Source organism: Pelophylax lessonae (assembly GCF_965119305.1).
Source record: "Pelophylax lessonae genome assembly, chromosome: 11".
Taxonomy (NCBI): domain Eukaryota; kingdom Metazoa; phylum Chordata; class Amphibia; order Anura; family Ranidae; genus Pelophylax; species Pelophylax lessonae.
Genome location: NC_138778.1, coordinates 122,887,445 through 122,903,423, shown reverse-complemented (window position 1 = coordinate 122,903,423; position 15,979 = coordinate 122,887,445). Strand labels below are relative to the sequence as shown.

Genomic DNA, 15,979 nt, shown 5'->3' with positions numbered 1-15,979 from the left:
TTATTTGTGCTGCACCTTGGGTAAAACAGGCACTCAGGATCTAACATCTCTGTATATAGCTGGGTGTAGTGAAGTTGCTCTTTATTTTTACCTCTCATCCCTCCCAATGACACAGTTGCCTATTGCACTTCATTGTCTGCCTCCATTGGCCAAACCCCATACTCTGATATGTCCACCCCTCCACCCTCTACATTGCAAACACCCTGGGACACCAACCATGTGCACAGCTAGAGCTCATCTTCCTCAAATTATTCCACCGATGGAACACACACCACCAGATTAATACAACATGTGTACTGGTGGTCCAATCAGAACGATTGAGACCCAAGCAGTGCACACCTGCCCTGAATTCTCTTCAGTGAAATCTCCACTCATCAATTACTAGCAGCATTCTCTATATTACCTCCTGTATGTACAAAACTACCCTAAATCCCTCCCCTCCTCACCATCCACCAGAAATTGGAGGAATTGTTTCTTCTTCCTGAAATCCAGACCTAGAGAGGAATAGAAAAGATCTAACAAACACCACAAAGTCTTTTTATAGAGATTTATTCCATCCAATCCAAAACTATTTTACACATATTTATTCCATGGAATATGAAGAGATTTTTATATCAATAATCCATCAAATCTGTTTTTTGGACTTTATTCCCAGCAATAATCAATCAGGAATCAATCCTAGCAATCATCAGATCAAAAGGAATGTTTCCAATATCCAGTAATCATGGTTTGATCCTCCAACATAAACCTTGCACAGAATGATAAATCCATCACATGAAATGGATCTTATTGATTGATTGATGTCATTTATTGATCTATTGATTCCTGTATATGATAGAATAGATTCATTATCCATGTATTGAGCATCTTTCCATATATCTCTTCACCTTGTTTAACATAATACAATTCCTAAATGCTATAAATCTCAGTCATGTCCATGAATTTTATCTGATTTGTGTCTTTATAATATGATATACTGGACTTTCCCTTAATTTCCTATTTTTATATCGTCTTCCTACAGCTCTCCTGATGAAGTGACACTTTGAAGCCATGAAGTGCGTTGATGGTGTATTTTACAGTTCTTGTCCAATAATCCCCTACCTTTTGAAGAAAACATTTCAAAGGTTCTTCCACCGGGATCACCCCCACTGTCCTCATCCATCCATAGTGGAAAATTGGGATGAAGGATGGAGATCACCCCCACTGTCCTCATCCATGCACAGAGGAGAATCGGGATTGAGGATGGAGATCATCTTCACTGTCCTCATTCATCCACAGGGGAGAATTGGGATGAAGGATGGAGATCACCCCCACTGTCCTCATCCATCCACAGAGGAGAATTGGGATGAAGGATGGAGATCACCCCCACTGTCCTCATCCATCCACAGAGGAGAATTGGGATGAAGGATGGACATCACCCCCACTGTCCTCATCCATCCACAGAGGAGAATTGGGATGAAGGATGGAGATCACCCCCACTGTACTCATCCATCCACAGGGGAGAACTGGGATGAAGGATGGAGATCACCCTCACTGTCCTCATTCATCCACAGGTAAGAAGTGGGATGAAGGATGGAGATCACCCCCACTGTCCTCATCCATCCACAGGGGAGAACTGGGATGAAGGATGGAGATCACCCTCACTGTCCTCATTCATCCACAGGTAAGAAATGGGATGAAGGATGGAGATCGCCCACCACTGTCCTCATCTGTCCACAGAGGAGAATTGGGATGAAGGATGGAGAGCGCCGCCCCCCCACCCCCACACACTGTCCTCACCGTCACGGTGCATATAATGTCTTCTACTTGTGTAGGGGGAATCTTCCTATCATTAACAGAAATTTCCCAGCATGCTGGTCTCATTGGTGGTGGCAGTTTTGGTGTGAAGATCCAAAAATCGAATTTTTGTAGTAATGAATACATTAAGGAGTAACAATACAATATAAAATTGAGAAATCAGAGGAAGGACAGATCACTGCTCAGACCATTCCAGAGTAATGTTCAGCAGATACCAGTCAGTAGAATCATCATCTGAATGTGAAGAAAAGGGAAAAGATGAATAATCAGTATCATGAGCAGGTTAATCTGCTATAATTCCATTCTGGACCTTTCATATCAGGATCTGTGTATTACTTACAGAGGAGGAGGAGACAGTTTCACAATGAACATTTTCTTATCTTCTTCTGCGTATAAATACATTCCAGAGTCCATCCCTTCATAGAAGAATAAAATGAGAGTGTTAGAGGAGGAAATGTTCTAAAGATGATTGGGGGGGGGGGGGGGGACTGGTACTGTGCTCTGTAAGAGATGATGGAAAAGTGGGCTCATACTGTGCTCAGTAAGAAATGATGGAAAAGGGGGAGCTCCTCCTGTGCTCTGTAAGAAATGATGGAAAAGGGAGAGCTCCTCCTGTGCTCTGTAAGAAATGATGGAAAAGGGGGAGCTTTTACTGTGCTCTGTAAGAAATGATGGAAAAGGGGGAGCTTGTACTGTGCTCTGTAAGAAATGATGGAAAAAGGGGAGCTTGTACTGTGCTCTGTAAGAAATGATGGAAAAGGGGGAGCTTGTACTGTGCTCTGTAAGAAATGATGGAAAAGGGGGAGCTTGTACTGTGCTCTGTAAGAAATGATGGAAAAGGGGGAGCTTGTACTGTGCCCTGTAAGAAATGATGGAAAAGGGGGAGCTTGTACTGTGCTCTGTAAGAAATGATGGAAAAGGGGGAGCTTGTACTGTGCTCTGTAAGAAATGATGGAAAAGGGGGAGCTTGTACTGTGCTCTGTATGAAATGATGGAAAAGAGGGAGCTCGTACTGTGCTCTGTAAGAAATTATGGAAAAGGGGGGGGCTCCCCCTGTGCTCTGTAAGAAATGATGGAAAAGAGGGAGCTTGTACTGTGCCCTGTAAGAAATGATGGAAAAGGGGGAGCTCCTACTGTGCTCTGTAAGAAATGGAAAAGGGGGAGCTCGTACTGTGCCCTGTAAGAAATGATGGAAAAGGGGGAGCTCCTACTGTGCTCTGTAAGAAATGATGGAAAAGAGGGAGCTCGTACTGTGCCCTGTAAGAAATGATGGAATAGGGGGAGCTTTTACTGTGCTCTGTAAGAAATGATGGAAAAGGGTGAGCTCCCCCTGTGCTCTGTAAGAAATGATGGAAAAGAGGGAGCTTGTACTGTGCCCTGTAAGAAATTATGGAAAAGGGGGAGCTCCCCCCCCCTGTGCTCTGTAAGAAATTATGGAAAAGAGGGAGCTTGTACTGTGCCCTGTAAGAAATGATGGAAAAGGGGGAGCTCCTACTGTGCTCTGTAAGAAATGATGGAAAAGGGGGAGCTCGTACTGTGCCCTGTAAGAAATGATGGAAAAGGGGGAGCTCCTACTGTGCTCTGTAAGAAATGATGGAAAAGAGGGAGCTCGTACTGTGCCCTGTAAGAAATGATGGAATAGGGGGAGCTTTTACTGTGCTCTGTAAGAACTGATGGAAAAGGGTGAGCTCCCCCTGTGCTCTGTAAGAAATGATGGAAAAGAGGGAGCTTGTACTGTGCCCTGTAAGAAATTATGGAAAAGGGGGAGCTCGTACTGTGCCCTGTAAGAAATGATGGAAAAGGGGGAGCTCCCCCTGTGCTCTGTAAGAAATGATGGAAAAGAGGGAGCTCGTACTGTGCTCTGTAAGAAATGATGGAAAAGGGGGAGCTCCCCCTGTGCTCTGTAAGAAATGATGGAAAAGAGGGAGTTCGTACTGTGCCCTGTAAGAAACTATAAAAAAAGGAGGAGCTTGTACAGTGCTCTTAAGAAATGATGGAAAAGGGGGAGCTTGTGCTGTGCCCTGTAAGAAATGTTGGAAACGATGAGATTGTACTGTTGTCTGTAATGAATGAAAGCACACATCTTCGCTGTCAATGCCTGCACTGGCTGAGTGCCAGTCTATGTGGGTGTTTTGCTGTATTTTTTACCCCAATAAAGTAGTTGTTACAGAGAGCACTAAATTGCTGTGTTTTATACATGTACCTAATCGTGATGGTGGAGAGATGATTATGAGGAGGTGACAACCCTATCCCCTTCACTGTGTCATTGACACTGCGGGTCTAGCCAGTACATCCTACCTGAAGCACCTTCATCCAGGAGGACAGGAGGAAGCAACCTATCCATACCCAACAGCACCTGTGTGTGCAAAAAGTGGGTTTGGCTCATTATAATTTGTGAGCCAAACCAGGATGTGAGCGGCCAGAATTACCATTAATGCACCAAGTCACTTAATAATATTGAAGCACCAGCACTTGGTCACTTGATATCAGCACAGCATAGAAGAAAATTACCCACTTTTTATGGACTTTTGCACTATTAATTTTGATTAATTCCCACTTGTGTATGCTTATGCTTGATCAATAGATATATTTATTTGCACGAGCACTTATTGAGACATTATTTATTCATTGAAGTATATCTCATCATTCACGGATATTTTTTTTTTTTTATCACCAGGGCTCGTACTGTGTTCTGTAAAAATTGATGGCTAAGGGGGTGCTCATGCTGTTCTCTGTAAGAAATGAGTGACATTTTTATACACACCAATGGGAAGAATTTTTCTGTCCTCCTGGAAATGTGTGCGAAGTGTAATGTACAAATCTGCAGCCGCACAATGTACGTCAGTGGTCTCCAATGCTGGGAGTAGATCTGACGTAGATTGTATGTAGATGGTGGGATGTGTGATCTCATCTCTTCATAAGTAACACCAGTATGCAAAATACACCAAACCCTCCCCTCTGTCCTCATACTTTAGGGTTTGAATAATGTCCCCCTGTGACTTACCACCTGGCATCCAGCCTGGGTACCTCCGCCAAGATACAGCTTCCTCCAGTTTGGAACTAGGAACCAGATATTATAGCAGAGAATTTCACTCAAGGACTAGGCAACACTAGCCTAGGTGCAAACTGGAACCCTCTTTATTGTGAATTCACACAGAACATTTATATACCACACAAAATCAGATAAGAGCTTGATCACGTTATGCAAACAGTAAGATAATTAATATAGCTAAGGAACAGCCAACATAAACAGTAATCTAATTAAACAGTAGAGAGTGGTGAATAGTTTGAGTCAAACAAACGTTTGGCCCAAACATCGCCTGTTCGCTAAAGTGACGAACACCCAAATTTGCGGGGCGCTCGGTGGGATGTTCACCCGGGTCCCATGGACTTAATTACAGTTTGCGGCTTGGAGCCAAACTTTTCTCTGTTTGGGAGTCCTGGTGCGTACTGAACCAGGAGGTTGTTCGGCTCATCACTATTAAACAGCAAGCTAACTAGTCATTTGGACAAGCTTAGGTGACCCAGTGCCCACCCAGACCATTCGCGAACCAGTTCTCCAGTAAGAAGTTCTAGGGCTGTCCTAATCTCTAAAGGATTAGCAGACAGACAGAAACAATAGGTGAATCACAATGGGAATTTACACCTAAGAGGCGCACACAACGGGAAAATGATACCATGGGAGACCCCAGAATCAGGTTTTTCTGAGCTGATTATATTACTGAGGCAGGATATACGGAGAGCCACTTTCCACGGAAGGTTCACCCCGATAGTCATGGACATGACATCATGGCTGTGAACGATATATAATTGAAACTATCTAATATCCTGTCTCCACACCCTCTTTTGGATTATACTGCAGTATACTCCTGCACCACGTGGCTTGTCCTTGAAACCCCCCCCCCAATAAAGTGGACCCCAAATATGGGTTGGAGGATTATGTTCTATGGCAATATGCTAAGGAGCCACATTACGGTGCTTCTCTGGCTTGTGAAGCTGCAAAGAGAGGGAACCCCTACAGAGGTACATACTCAAGGGATTGCTGCGACAATACGGGGGCTCTATACCAGCTGAGGAAATAATACGGAGACTGGTTCACACCAACAGACTTGGTTCCAAGATATTTGCCATCATAGGGACTTGATTACCCTGCCTACTATCAATACTCCCACATACAGCAAGAAATATCAGTATTGCTCGGTCTCTCTGGTCCTGGCGAAGCCCGATGCGAAACACGTTGGCTCATTGGGACCTTCATATAGTCAATATCAACAGACTTCTTGCATCAACATCAGCTTGAAGCATGTATTGTTCCCCTACCAGGGATATATTTCTGTGCTGTTTTTAATTTATTGGTGAATATATGGGGGATTCCTTGTCTCCTACAGTGGTCCCTCATTTATACACTGTAATATTTTATATGTTGAATACAATAAAATGTTTCATTTTTAAGTAATTGATTTCTTGGTTTTCCTTTTCCCAATTGGCATTAAAACCCATACTTTCTCGGTACCTTGGTTTTTTCATACAATTTGGGGCCTAGGCCAGCCTTTACGGTTGATTTTTTCTATATTACCATCTGTTATGAGTCTCACAGTCTAAAGCAGTCATTGCTGGTTTGGGCAGAAAGGACCCAAATCTGTATCCAGGTCATAGGCTCATAGAGTCTGTGTGCTTCAGGGGGACATGGACCAAAATCTGAAGCAAGACCACTCCAATGGTCCCCCAGGCACACACCTCCTAAGAAAAGAGCCCCCTCAAAAGCCATGGCCAATAGACAGTAGGCAAGAGGCTACCCTGCAGTCCCCTTCAAAAGCCCCTGTCCTGGTTGGGTCTGTCACACCCCCATTTAAAGGACCCCCACCACTTTGGCTATGCTGTATCAAGGTGACCCCTGGCAGCTATCTTGGGTCAGCAGAGTCTTTAAAGGTCCCTGCTCCCAAGCTTTGGTACACATTTGCAAAGTGGCCAGAGTAGGGAAGACCACCCGTCTGTTGAAGAAAGTGATTAGTGTCAGGGAAAGGTTCTGGATGAGTAGAGACAGGCTAGGGACACATCATCCTGCTACATAAAGCCTCCCTATTGGGACCAGAATGGCCAAGCCGCATTCTGCCCTCTGAAGAAAGATGTTTTTGGTGCATCTTTACCCGCTGCATCTCTACATTGAACAGAAATGTGAGTGTTTCTCTCCCACCCAGGTTGTTTGTAGTTGGCATTCTCTGCAATACAAGTTTTGAGCTATCTGCAACCAGACTCTGTGTCATTACTGCTGCCTCATCACGCTGCATCTCCCCACAAGAAGACTTCCCAACAACATCCCACTTCCATCATCTCATCACCATCCAATGTTGTCCACATTTTACTATCCATATCCTAAGGCTTACATGTGTGTTACCCCACATAGAACAGTTCTTACTCTTCATTCACAGTGAAGCCAGCATCCCGAAGGACCCTACAACAACGATCCACTTCTGAGTCTGACATCTTCTCACTATGGTCCAATATTATTGTCAGTCTGGTCAGAGTTTGGTTTGTAGTGATAAGTGAGCAAAGATCATCACAGCTCGATAATGTCACATTACAGCGATTAATACTAGAAGGAGAAACAGGAAAGAGAGGTTAAATGTTCTTCCAAGGACTGGCAGAAGTAGACACATTCCAATGAATAATCAGTGGATGGGGTCTTAGCAAATGAAATGTGTGGACCTTTGGGTGGATGATGTCATGGAATATTGGTTGGACCTCCCCAGTGAAATGGAGGTGAGTTGTCACCCATCTGAAAAGTCTTAGTCTGGAGGTACACCGTTGCGGGTATATTGCAGGGTAATGCACACATTGGAGGTGTAAATGGCTTCATATAGATTAACTTTCACATTAACAGTGGCACATCAATGGGAAGCGGCCACATAGGAAATAATGGGATTTCTACTTCACATGCGTCTCCATGCAGCAAAATCCCTGAATATTGCTGCATGAAAACAGATAAGTGTGAATGGGACCCTAACCACTTGCCAACCGCCCGCTGCAGATATACTGGGTGTGTGCCCACCCCCACTAGGCAGCGGGGATGCTGATCCATCGGGCTAGCAGCTGTGATTGCCGCCGGGCACCCGCGATTGTTCCCCGCTGAGAGAGAACGACGGTCTGTTGTTGTAAACACAGCTGACCGTTCTCTTTGAAATGATCACAGAGATCCTGTGATCCTTCTATATAGGATCACAGGTCTCTATAATCATTTCACAAGTCTCCCCCCCCCCCATACAGGTAAAAAGCACCCCCTAGGCTCACACTTAACCCTTTGGTCGCCCCTGATGTTAACCCCTTCCCTGCCAGTGTCAGTACAGTAACAGTGCATATTTTTAGCACTGATTACTGTAGTAATGTCACTGGTCCCCCCAAAAGTGTCAAAAATGTCAGTTAGGTGTCCGATCTGTCTGCCGCAATGTCGCAGTCCCACTAAAAATCGCAGATCGCCGCCATTACTAGTAAAAAAAATAAAAATGACAAATCTTTCCCCTAGTTTGTAGACGCAATAACTTGACCAATCAATGTAAGCTTATTGGAATTTTATTTACCAAAAATATGTAGTAGAATGTAAACTGGCCTAAAAGGATGAAAAAATTTGATTTTTTAATTTTTTTATTGGGAATGTTATATAGCAGAAAGTGAAAAATATTGTTTGTTTTTTTCAGAATTGTTGCTCTTTTTCTGTTTATAGCGCAATCAATAAAAATGGCCGAAGTGATCAAATAACACCAAAAGAAAGCTCTGTTTGTGGGGAAAAAAGGACATCAATTTTATTTGGGTACGGTGTTGCATGACCGCGTAATTGTCCGTTAAAGTAACGCAGTGGTGAATCGCATAAAATGGCCTGGTCATTAAGGGGGGAAAACCTTCCAGTCCAGAAGTGGTTAAAGGATAAGGTAACCTTTGAGAGCATGTTAGATGGTACACCCATATTTAGGGTGTATTGTGTAACATCCTCCAGCAGTTTCCCAGACCCCCCCACACACCCTTCGATCGCCTCCCCCCTGTGACAGTGTTCAGGGGATACCCTCCCGGCACCCACTGTCGCAATTTAAAAACAGTGCGTACGTGTGGGGCTCCAGCCACATAGCCGCGTAATTCATTCCCAGAGTTTTCAAAATGAATGAACTACAACTACTTTCTCCTATTGCAGCAGATGGCTTGCCGTTCTCATTGAACTGAAAGGGCGCTGGTGATCACTCTCATAGTTCATTGAACTTCCCGATCTTCAGTACCTGTCTGCATGTATGAGAGATATGGAGATATAGAGGTATGGCAGATGGGGTAGGTATGTATTTTCAGGAGGTCTAGGTATTATACTGGTATGAAGAAGTCTCCTGTTCCCCCCCCCATAATTGTGTGTCTGCTGTACCATGTACTGGTATGAAAAAGTCTCCTGTTCTCTCCTCCCCCCACCCCCCCTGATATGTGTCTGCTGTACCATGTACAGGTATGAGGAAGTTTCCTGTTCTCTCCTCCCCCACTCCCCCTGATATGTGGCTGCTGTACCATGTACTGGTATGAGGAAGTCTCCTGTTCTCTCCCTCCCCCCCATCCCCATCTGATATATGGCTGCTGTACCATGTACTGGTATGAGAAAGTCTCCTGTTCTCTCCTCCCCCCATCCCCCTGATATATGCCTGCTGTACCATGTACTGGTATGAGGAAGTCTCCTGTTCTCTCCCCCCCCCCCCCGATATATGTCTGCTGTACCATGTACTGGTATGAGAAAGTCTCCTGTTCTCTCCTCCCCCCATCCCCCTGATATATGTCTGCTGTACCATGTACTGGTATGAGAAAGTCTCCTGTTCTCCCCCCCCCCCCCCGATATATGTCTGCTGTACCATGTACTGGTATGAGAAAGCCTCCTGTTCTCTGCTACCCCATGCGTCCCCCCCGATATATGTCTGCTGCACCATGTACTGGTATGATAAAGTCCCCTGTTCTCTCCTCCCCCCATGCGTCCCCCCCCCCGATATATGTCTGTTGTACCATGTACTGGTATGAGGAAGTCAGAGGAGAACCCCCAATGGGACTTTTAAGGTCTTAGACAATCACTTGCAAATAGCAGTGAAAAAATAGTAGTGATAGTTTTATATAAAAAATATAAATTTTATTACAAAGATAATAAAAGGACAAAGAACACATATAGAACATATATAGAACATGTAAAGACAAAACCATAGGGTGGCTAACCCAAAAATGACCACATGTAAATAGGGTACATAATAGCAAAACAGACAAATGCCATAAGGATAGATACACCCGACACGTTTCTGGAGGTTATCCGTCTTCAAGGGGTGTTGTACATTATTGTGTGGAGTATATAGTACCTACGGTGATGTTAAGGTCAATTATACATAGCCCAAAATTAAAAACATATGTACACAGGTCCGGTCTCTGGAAGGTTTTGGAGGTGGTACATCATGATCCCAAACGCAGCAAGGGGGGAGGCACACACAAGAGGTCAACGAGACCACAAAGGGAAGGCAGGCAAGACACCAGGCCAGAGATGTTAATGGGTTCTAAACTCTATTGAATAGCACAACAGCCAAGGCCAAAGGGGGAATCCACAAAAAAAAGGAAACAAAGAAACACCAGGGATGTCAAATCATTTGGAAGATGCAGAGCGAACCACGCCCGGAAGTGTGTCTGAAAGTCCTTTGGCCTTGGCTGTTGTTGAGGTTGAAAAAAGACATCAGTCCATCCAGTTCAACATATGATGCTTGTGTGTGTTTGCTGTTAACCGTACATTGTATACCCCTGTATGTTGTGGTCTTTAAGGTGCCCATCTAATAGTTTTTTTAAACTATCGATGCTCCCTGCTGATACCACTGCTTGTGGAAGAGAATTCCACATCCTTACTGCTCTGACAGTGAAGAAACCTTACGTATTTTAAGGTTAAACTGTTTTTCCTCTAGTTTTAGTGAGTGGCCATGTGTCTTATTGTATTCCCTTTCTCTAAAAAGTTTGTTCCTTTTGCTAGGGTCACCAGTACAGTATTTGTACATTGATATAATACCCCCCCCCCCCCCCCTCAATCGTCTCTTTTAGAATAAGTTCAGTGCTTGTAGTCTTTCCTCATAGCCGATGTCCTCCATTCCCCTAATTATTTTTGTTGCCCTTCTCTGGACTCTCTCCAGTTCCAGCACGTCCTTCCAGAGGACTGGAGCCCAGAACTGGACTGAATACTCCAGATGTGGCCGGACCAGAGTCTTGTAGAGTGGGAGAATAATCTCTTTATTTCTGGAGTGAATCCCCTTTTTTATACATGCCAGTATTCTGTTGGCTTTGCTTGCAGTGGCTTGGCATTGCATGCCACTGCCAAGCCTGTTGTCCACCAGAACCCGCAGGTCCCTTTCCATCTTAGATTCACCCAGAGGTTTCCCCCCTAGTGAGTAGCTTGCTTTCGTGTTTCTGACGCCCAAGTGCATTACTTTACGTTTCTCAACATTAAACCTCATCTGATATATGTCTGTTGTACCATGAACTGGTATAAGGAAGTCTCCTGTTCTCTCCTTCCCCCACCCCCCGATAAGTGTCTGCTGTACCATGTACTGATATGAGGAAGTCTCCTGTTCTCTCCTCCCCCCCCACCCCGCTGATATGTGTCTGCTGTACCATGTAATGGTATGGGGAAGTCTGATGTTCTCTTCTCCCCCCACCCCCCGAAATGTGTCTGCTGCATCATGTACTGATATGAGGAAGTCTCCTGTTCTCTCCCCCCCCCCCCCCATATGTCTGCTGTACCATGTACTGGTATGAGGAAGTCTCCTGTTCTCTCCTCCTCCCATACCCCCTGAAATGTGTCTGTGTACCATGTATTGGTATGAGGAAGTCTCCTGTTCTCTCCTCCACCCCCCCCCCCCGATAGGTGTTGGCTGCACCATGTACTGGCATGAGGAGCTCTCCTTTTCTCTCCTCCCCCATCCCCCCCTGATATGTGTCTGCTGTACCATGTACTGGTATGAGGAAGTCTCCCGTTCTTTCCTCCCCCATCCCCCCCTGATATGTGTCTGCTGTACCATGTAATGGTATGAGGAGTCACCAGTTCTCTCCTCACCCCATCCCCCCACCCCCAATATGTATCTGCTGTACCATGTACTGGTATAAGGAAGTCTCCTGTTCTCTCCTCCCCATACCCTCCCCCAATATGTGTCTGCTGTACCATGTACTGGTATAAGGAAGTCTCCGGTTCTCTCCTCCCCCCATCCTCCCCCGATATGTGTCTGCTGTACCATGTACTGGTATGAGGAAGTCTCATGTTCTCTCCTCTCCCCCCCCCCCTTATAGGTGTCGGCTGCACCATGTACTGGTATGAGGTGTTCTCCTTTTCTCTCCTCCCCCATCCCCCTGATATGTGTTTGCTGTACCATGTACTAGTATAAGGAAGACTTCTGCTCTTTCCTCCCCCTATCCCCCCTGATGTCTGTCTGCTGTACCATGTACTTGTATGAAGAAGTCTCCTGTTCTCTCCTCCTCCCATTCCCCCCCCCCCCACGATATGTGTCTTCTGTACCATGTATTGGTATGAGGAAGTCTCCTGTTCTCTCCTCCCCCCACCCCCTCCCCCCGATAGGTGTTGGCTGCACCATGTACTGGCATGAGGAGGTCTACTTTTCTCTCCTCCCCCATTCCCCCCTGATATGTGTCTGCTGTACCATGTAATGGTATGAGGAAGTGGCCTGTTCTCTCCTCCCCCCACCCCCTCCCCCCGATAGGTGTTGGCTGCACCATGTACTGGCATGAGGAGGTCTACTTTTCTCTCCTCTCCCCATCCCCCCGATATATGTCTGCTGCACCATGTACTGGTATGAGGAAGTCACCTGTTCTCTCCTCCCCCCCCCCCCCCCCGATATGTGTCTGCTGTACCATGTACTGGTATGAGGAAGTCTCCTGTTCTCTCCTTCCCCGCCGATACGTGACTGCTTTACAATGTACTGGTATGAGGAAGTCTCTTGTTCTCTCCTCCCCCAATCCCCTCCTGATGTGTGGCTGCTGTAACATGTACTAGTATGAGGATGTCTCCTGTTCTCTCCTCCCCCCCCCCCCCCCATAGGTGTGTGTGGATGCAATCATCTCACATATCCTTAAATGTTATGATCCTTGAGATGTACATCCAACAGTGTTTTAAAAGTAGCCATACTTCCCACAGTTACTACTACTTGTGGTAGAGAATTCCACAATCTTGTTGCCCTTACTGTAAAGAACCCCCTGCGCAGCCTAACCCCTCCTTCTCCAATAAAGTTAACCCCTGAAAACTAAAAAAACTGAATTTTTGTAAAATCTTACCGTAAAATTCATTTCTCTGAGTCCTCTGACAGTCGTCGCCCACTCATACAGTCTTCACTTATGGGTATTGACCTCTTATCCACAGGAGTAAGCTAGGCAGAAGATTTTGTTAAAAACACAAAACTTTGCATAGACACACCTACAGGGGGCTGTCCCTCTGGTCCAATACCCCCGGCTAGCCTCATTCCCAATTCAGTTTAGTAGCAAGCAGTAGATAGTCCATGAACTCCAAAAGAGGGGTGGGGGCGGCGACTGTCAGAGGACTCAGAGAAAGGAATTTTACGGTAAGATTTTACAAAAATTAAATTTTCTCTTACGTCCTCCGACAGTCGCCTCCCACTCATACAGTCTTCGCTTATGGGATGTCCCAAAGCAGTGTAGACATGAGGGGTGGGAAACGCAACCTTCTCAAGGTAACAAAGCACCCAAGGTCAGATAAAAGAACCTTATCTGAACCAGAAAGGTAACCCACTGGGTAACAGGAAAGCTCAACAGGAGGAAGGTAAAATAACCAAGGGGGAAAAAAAACCCACAGGAGGGGACAGGCTAAAAACGCCATGTCTCCCCCCAAAGTACTGCCGCACTCAGAACTTTGCGGCCAAAAGGAGGCATCTGTCGACACCGAAACATCAAGTCCGTAAACTATGTAAAGGTGTGCACTGACGACCAGGTTGCCGCTTGCACACCCAGGACACCTACGCCTGATGGCGAAAGACCGAAGATGCACCCACCGCTCACAAAACTGCGCCGGGACAGGGAAGGACGGAACCCGTTCCCTAGGCGAATAAGCCCGTACAATCGTCCGTCTGAACCAGACAGGAATGGTTGCCGCAGACACAGCAATACAGTTCCGAGGCCCTCAGGAAGGACAAAAAGAGAATCCGACTTTCTGAAGGATTCAGTAGACGACCGGTAACCCCGATCACCCGGACAACATCCGAGGAATGCAAGGCAAACGCACACAGCGAAAGCAAAACAATGCCTCACGGAGAAGAATTTCAGACACCACCTTCCGAAGGAAGGATTGATGAGGTCGCAAGACCACCTTATCCCTATGAACCACCAGGTAGGGGGAGCGGCAAGATAGGACCGCCAACTACGACACTCTGCGAGCAGATGTGATCGTCACCAGAAAGGCGACTGTCCGTGACAGCGCAGGCAGAGGAATCTCCCGGATGTTCTAAAAGGGAGGACGTTGCAAAACGGACAGAACCAAATTCAAGTCCCAAGGGGTTATTGACCCTCAATAGTGGACAGCGCAAGACGTAGGTCCACACCGGATTGCAGGAAGGCGAACACCCTCGCCACCGAAAAGTAGTGAGGATGGAAACCCTGCAATTCGCACCAGTGGAAGCAAGCCTTCCAGGTACGATAATAAATCTTACCGGAAGAGGCCTTCCTAGCTCTAAGCAAGGTAGGAGTGACCGCCAACGAGAGACCCCGATCTCTCAAGATCTGGCTTTTAACAGCCACGCCGTCAAAGCCAGCGTTTGTAAAGCAGGATGGAAGATCAGCCCGAGACAACAGATCGTCTCGTAAGGGGAGCCGCCAGGGAGACTCGACGACCGTTTGCATGACGTCCGCGTACCAAGACCGGCGCGGCCAGTCCGGGCCCCCAGGACCACCAACCTTGGTTCCGAGACCAACCTGCGAAGGAACCGTGACAACAACTGGATCGGGGGGGAAGGCAGAAATCAGGCGATACTGATACCAAGGTACCACCAGCGCGTCCGAGGCGGCTGCCAGAGGATCGCGTGTTCTTGCAACGAGCCTTCCCACCTTGTTGTTTAGAGGAGGCGCGCCATCGCGCACACCGCATCGGAAACACCTCCCCCTGGTCTGGGGTTTGGCGACACCGATAGTCGGCCTGCCAGTGTTCCATACCCGGAATGTGAACTGCCGAAAGCGCAGAGACCCGGGTCTCGGTCCAAGGCAAAATCTCGGCTACTTCCTTGGCTGCCCGAGCACTCCTGGTGCCCCTTTGGTGATTGATGTACGCCACCGCAGTGGTGTCGTCCACCTGCACCCGCACAGGGTGGCCCTGAAGACGATCCCTCCTCCAACCAAGTGCCTTGGGCAGACAATTTGCCCAGGACGCCACCCCAGCCCGACAGGCTGGCGTGCGTGGTGAGCACCTTTCAAAACATCGGCCGGAAGGATTTCCCTTCCGTCAGAGCCGGAGACTGGAGCCAGGTCCGCTCTGACCCAGTGACTCAAAGATATCCTCTTGTCCAAGGACTGAGGATGCCTGTCCCACCTGGCTAGGATCTCCGCTTGCAGAGATTGCGTGTGGAACTGTGCAAATGGCATCCCCTCGAAGGCTGACACCATCAATCCTAGGGACCGCATGCAGGTCCTGAGTGATGAGGATACGTTGTCCCTGAGGGACCTGACCTCGTTGAGCAGAGTCCAGATTATGTCCTCCGGCAGGAAAACTCTTGCATGGGCGGAGTCCAGGACCATTCCCAGATAAGGGAGACGAACAGAAGGGAGCAATGTCGACTTCTGAAAGTTGATGGCCCACCCGAACTCCTGGAGCGTCTGAACCGTGGTTGACAGATCGCGCAAGCGAGTTGGAACTAGAACTGGACCTTAACAGGAGATCGTCCAGATATCCAAGGATTGCGATCCCCTACGCCCGCAACAGGGCCAGAACAGGAGCCAAAGCTTTGGTAAACACCCTTGGAGCCGAAGCGAGACCGAAAGGTAACGCCACGAACTGATAGCGCTCCTCCACGATTGCGAATGATGACCCTCGAATACAAGGATGTGTAGAAAAGCATCCTTGAGGTCGATTAAAGCCAGGAATCTCTGGGGCTCAAAGAGGCCACCACCGATCAGAGGGATTCCATACAGAACTTTT

The 15,979-nt window shown here is 47.0% G+C and overlaps 1 protein-coding gene and 1 pseudogene across 2 annotated transcripts in view; one reads left to right on the top strand and one right to left on the bottom strand.

Moving 5' to 3' along the window:
* Nucleotides 1–15,979, top strand: part of LOC309567170 (uncharacterized protein) — a 563,610-nt gene that overhangs the window by 321,908 nt on the left and 225,723 nt on the right. The window lies entirely within an intron of this gene.
* LOC309567171 (NACHT, LRR and PYD domains-containing protein 12-like) overlaps nt 6,660–15,979 on the bottom strand; it is a 37,115-nt pseudogene continuing 27,795 nt past the window's right edge. Inside the window, exon 5 of the transcript XR_014226118.1 lies at nt 6,660–7,390. The product of XR_014226118.1 is annotated as an NACHT, LRR and PYD domains-containing protein 12-like (transcript). The remainder of the gene's footprint in view (nt 7,391–15,979) is intronic.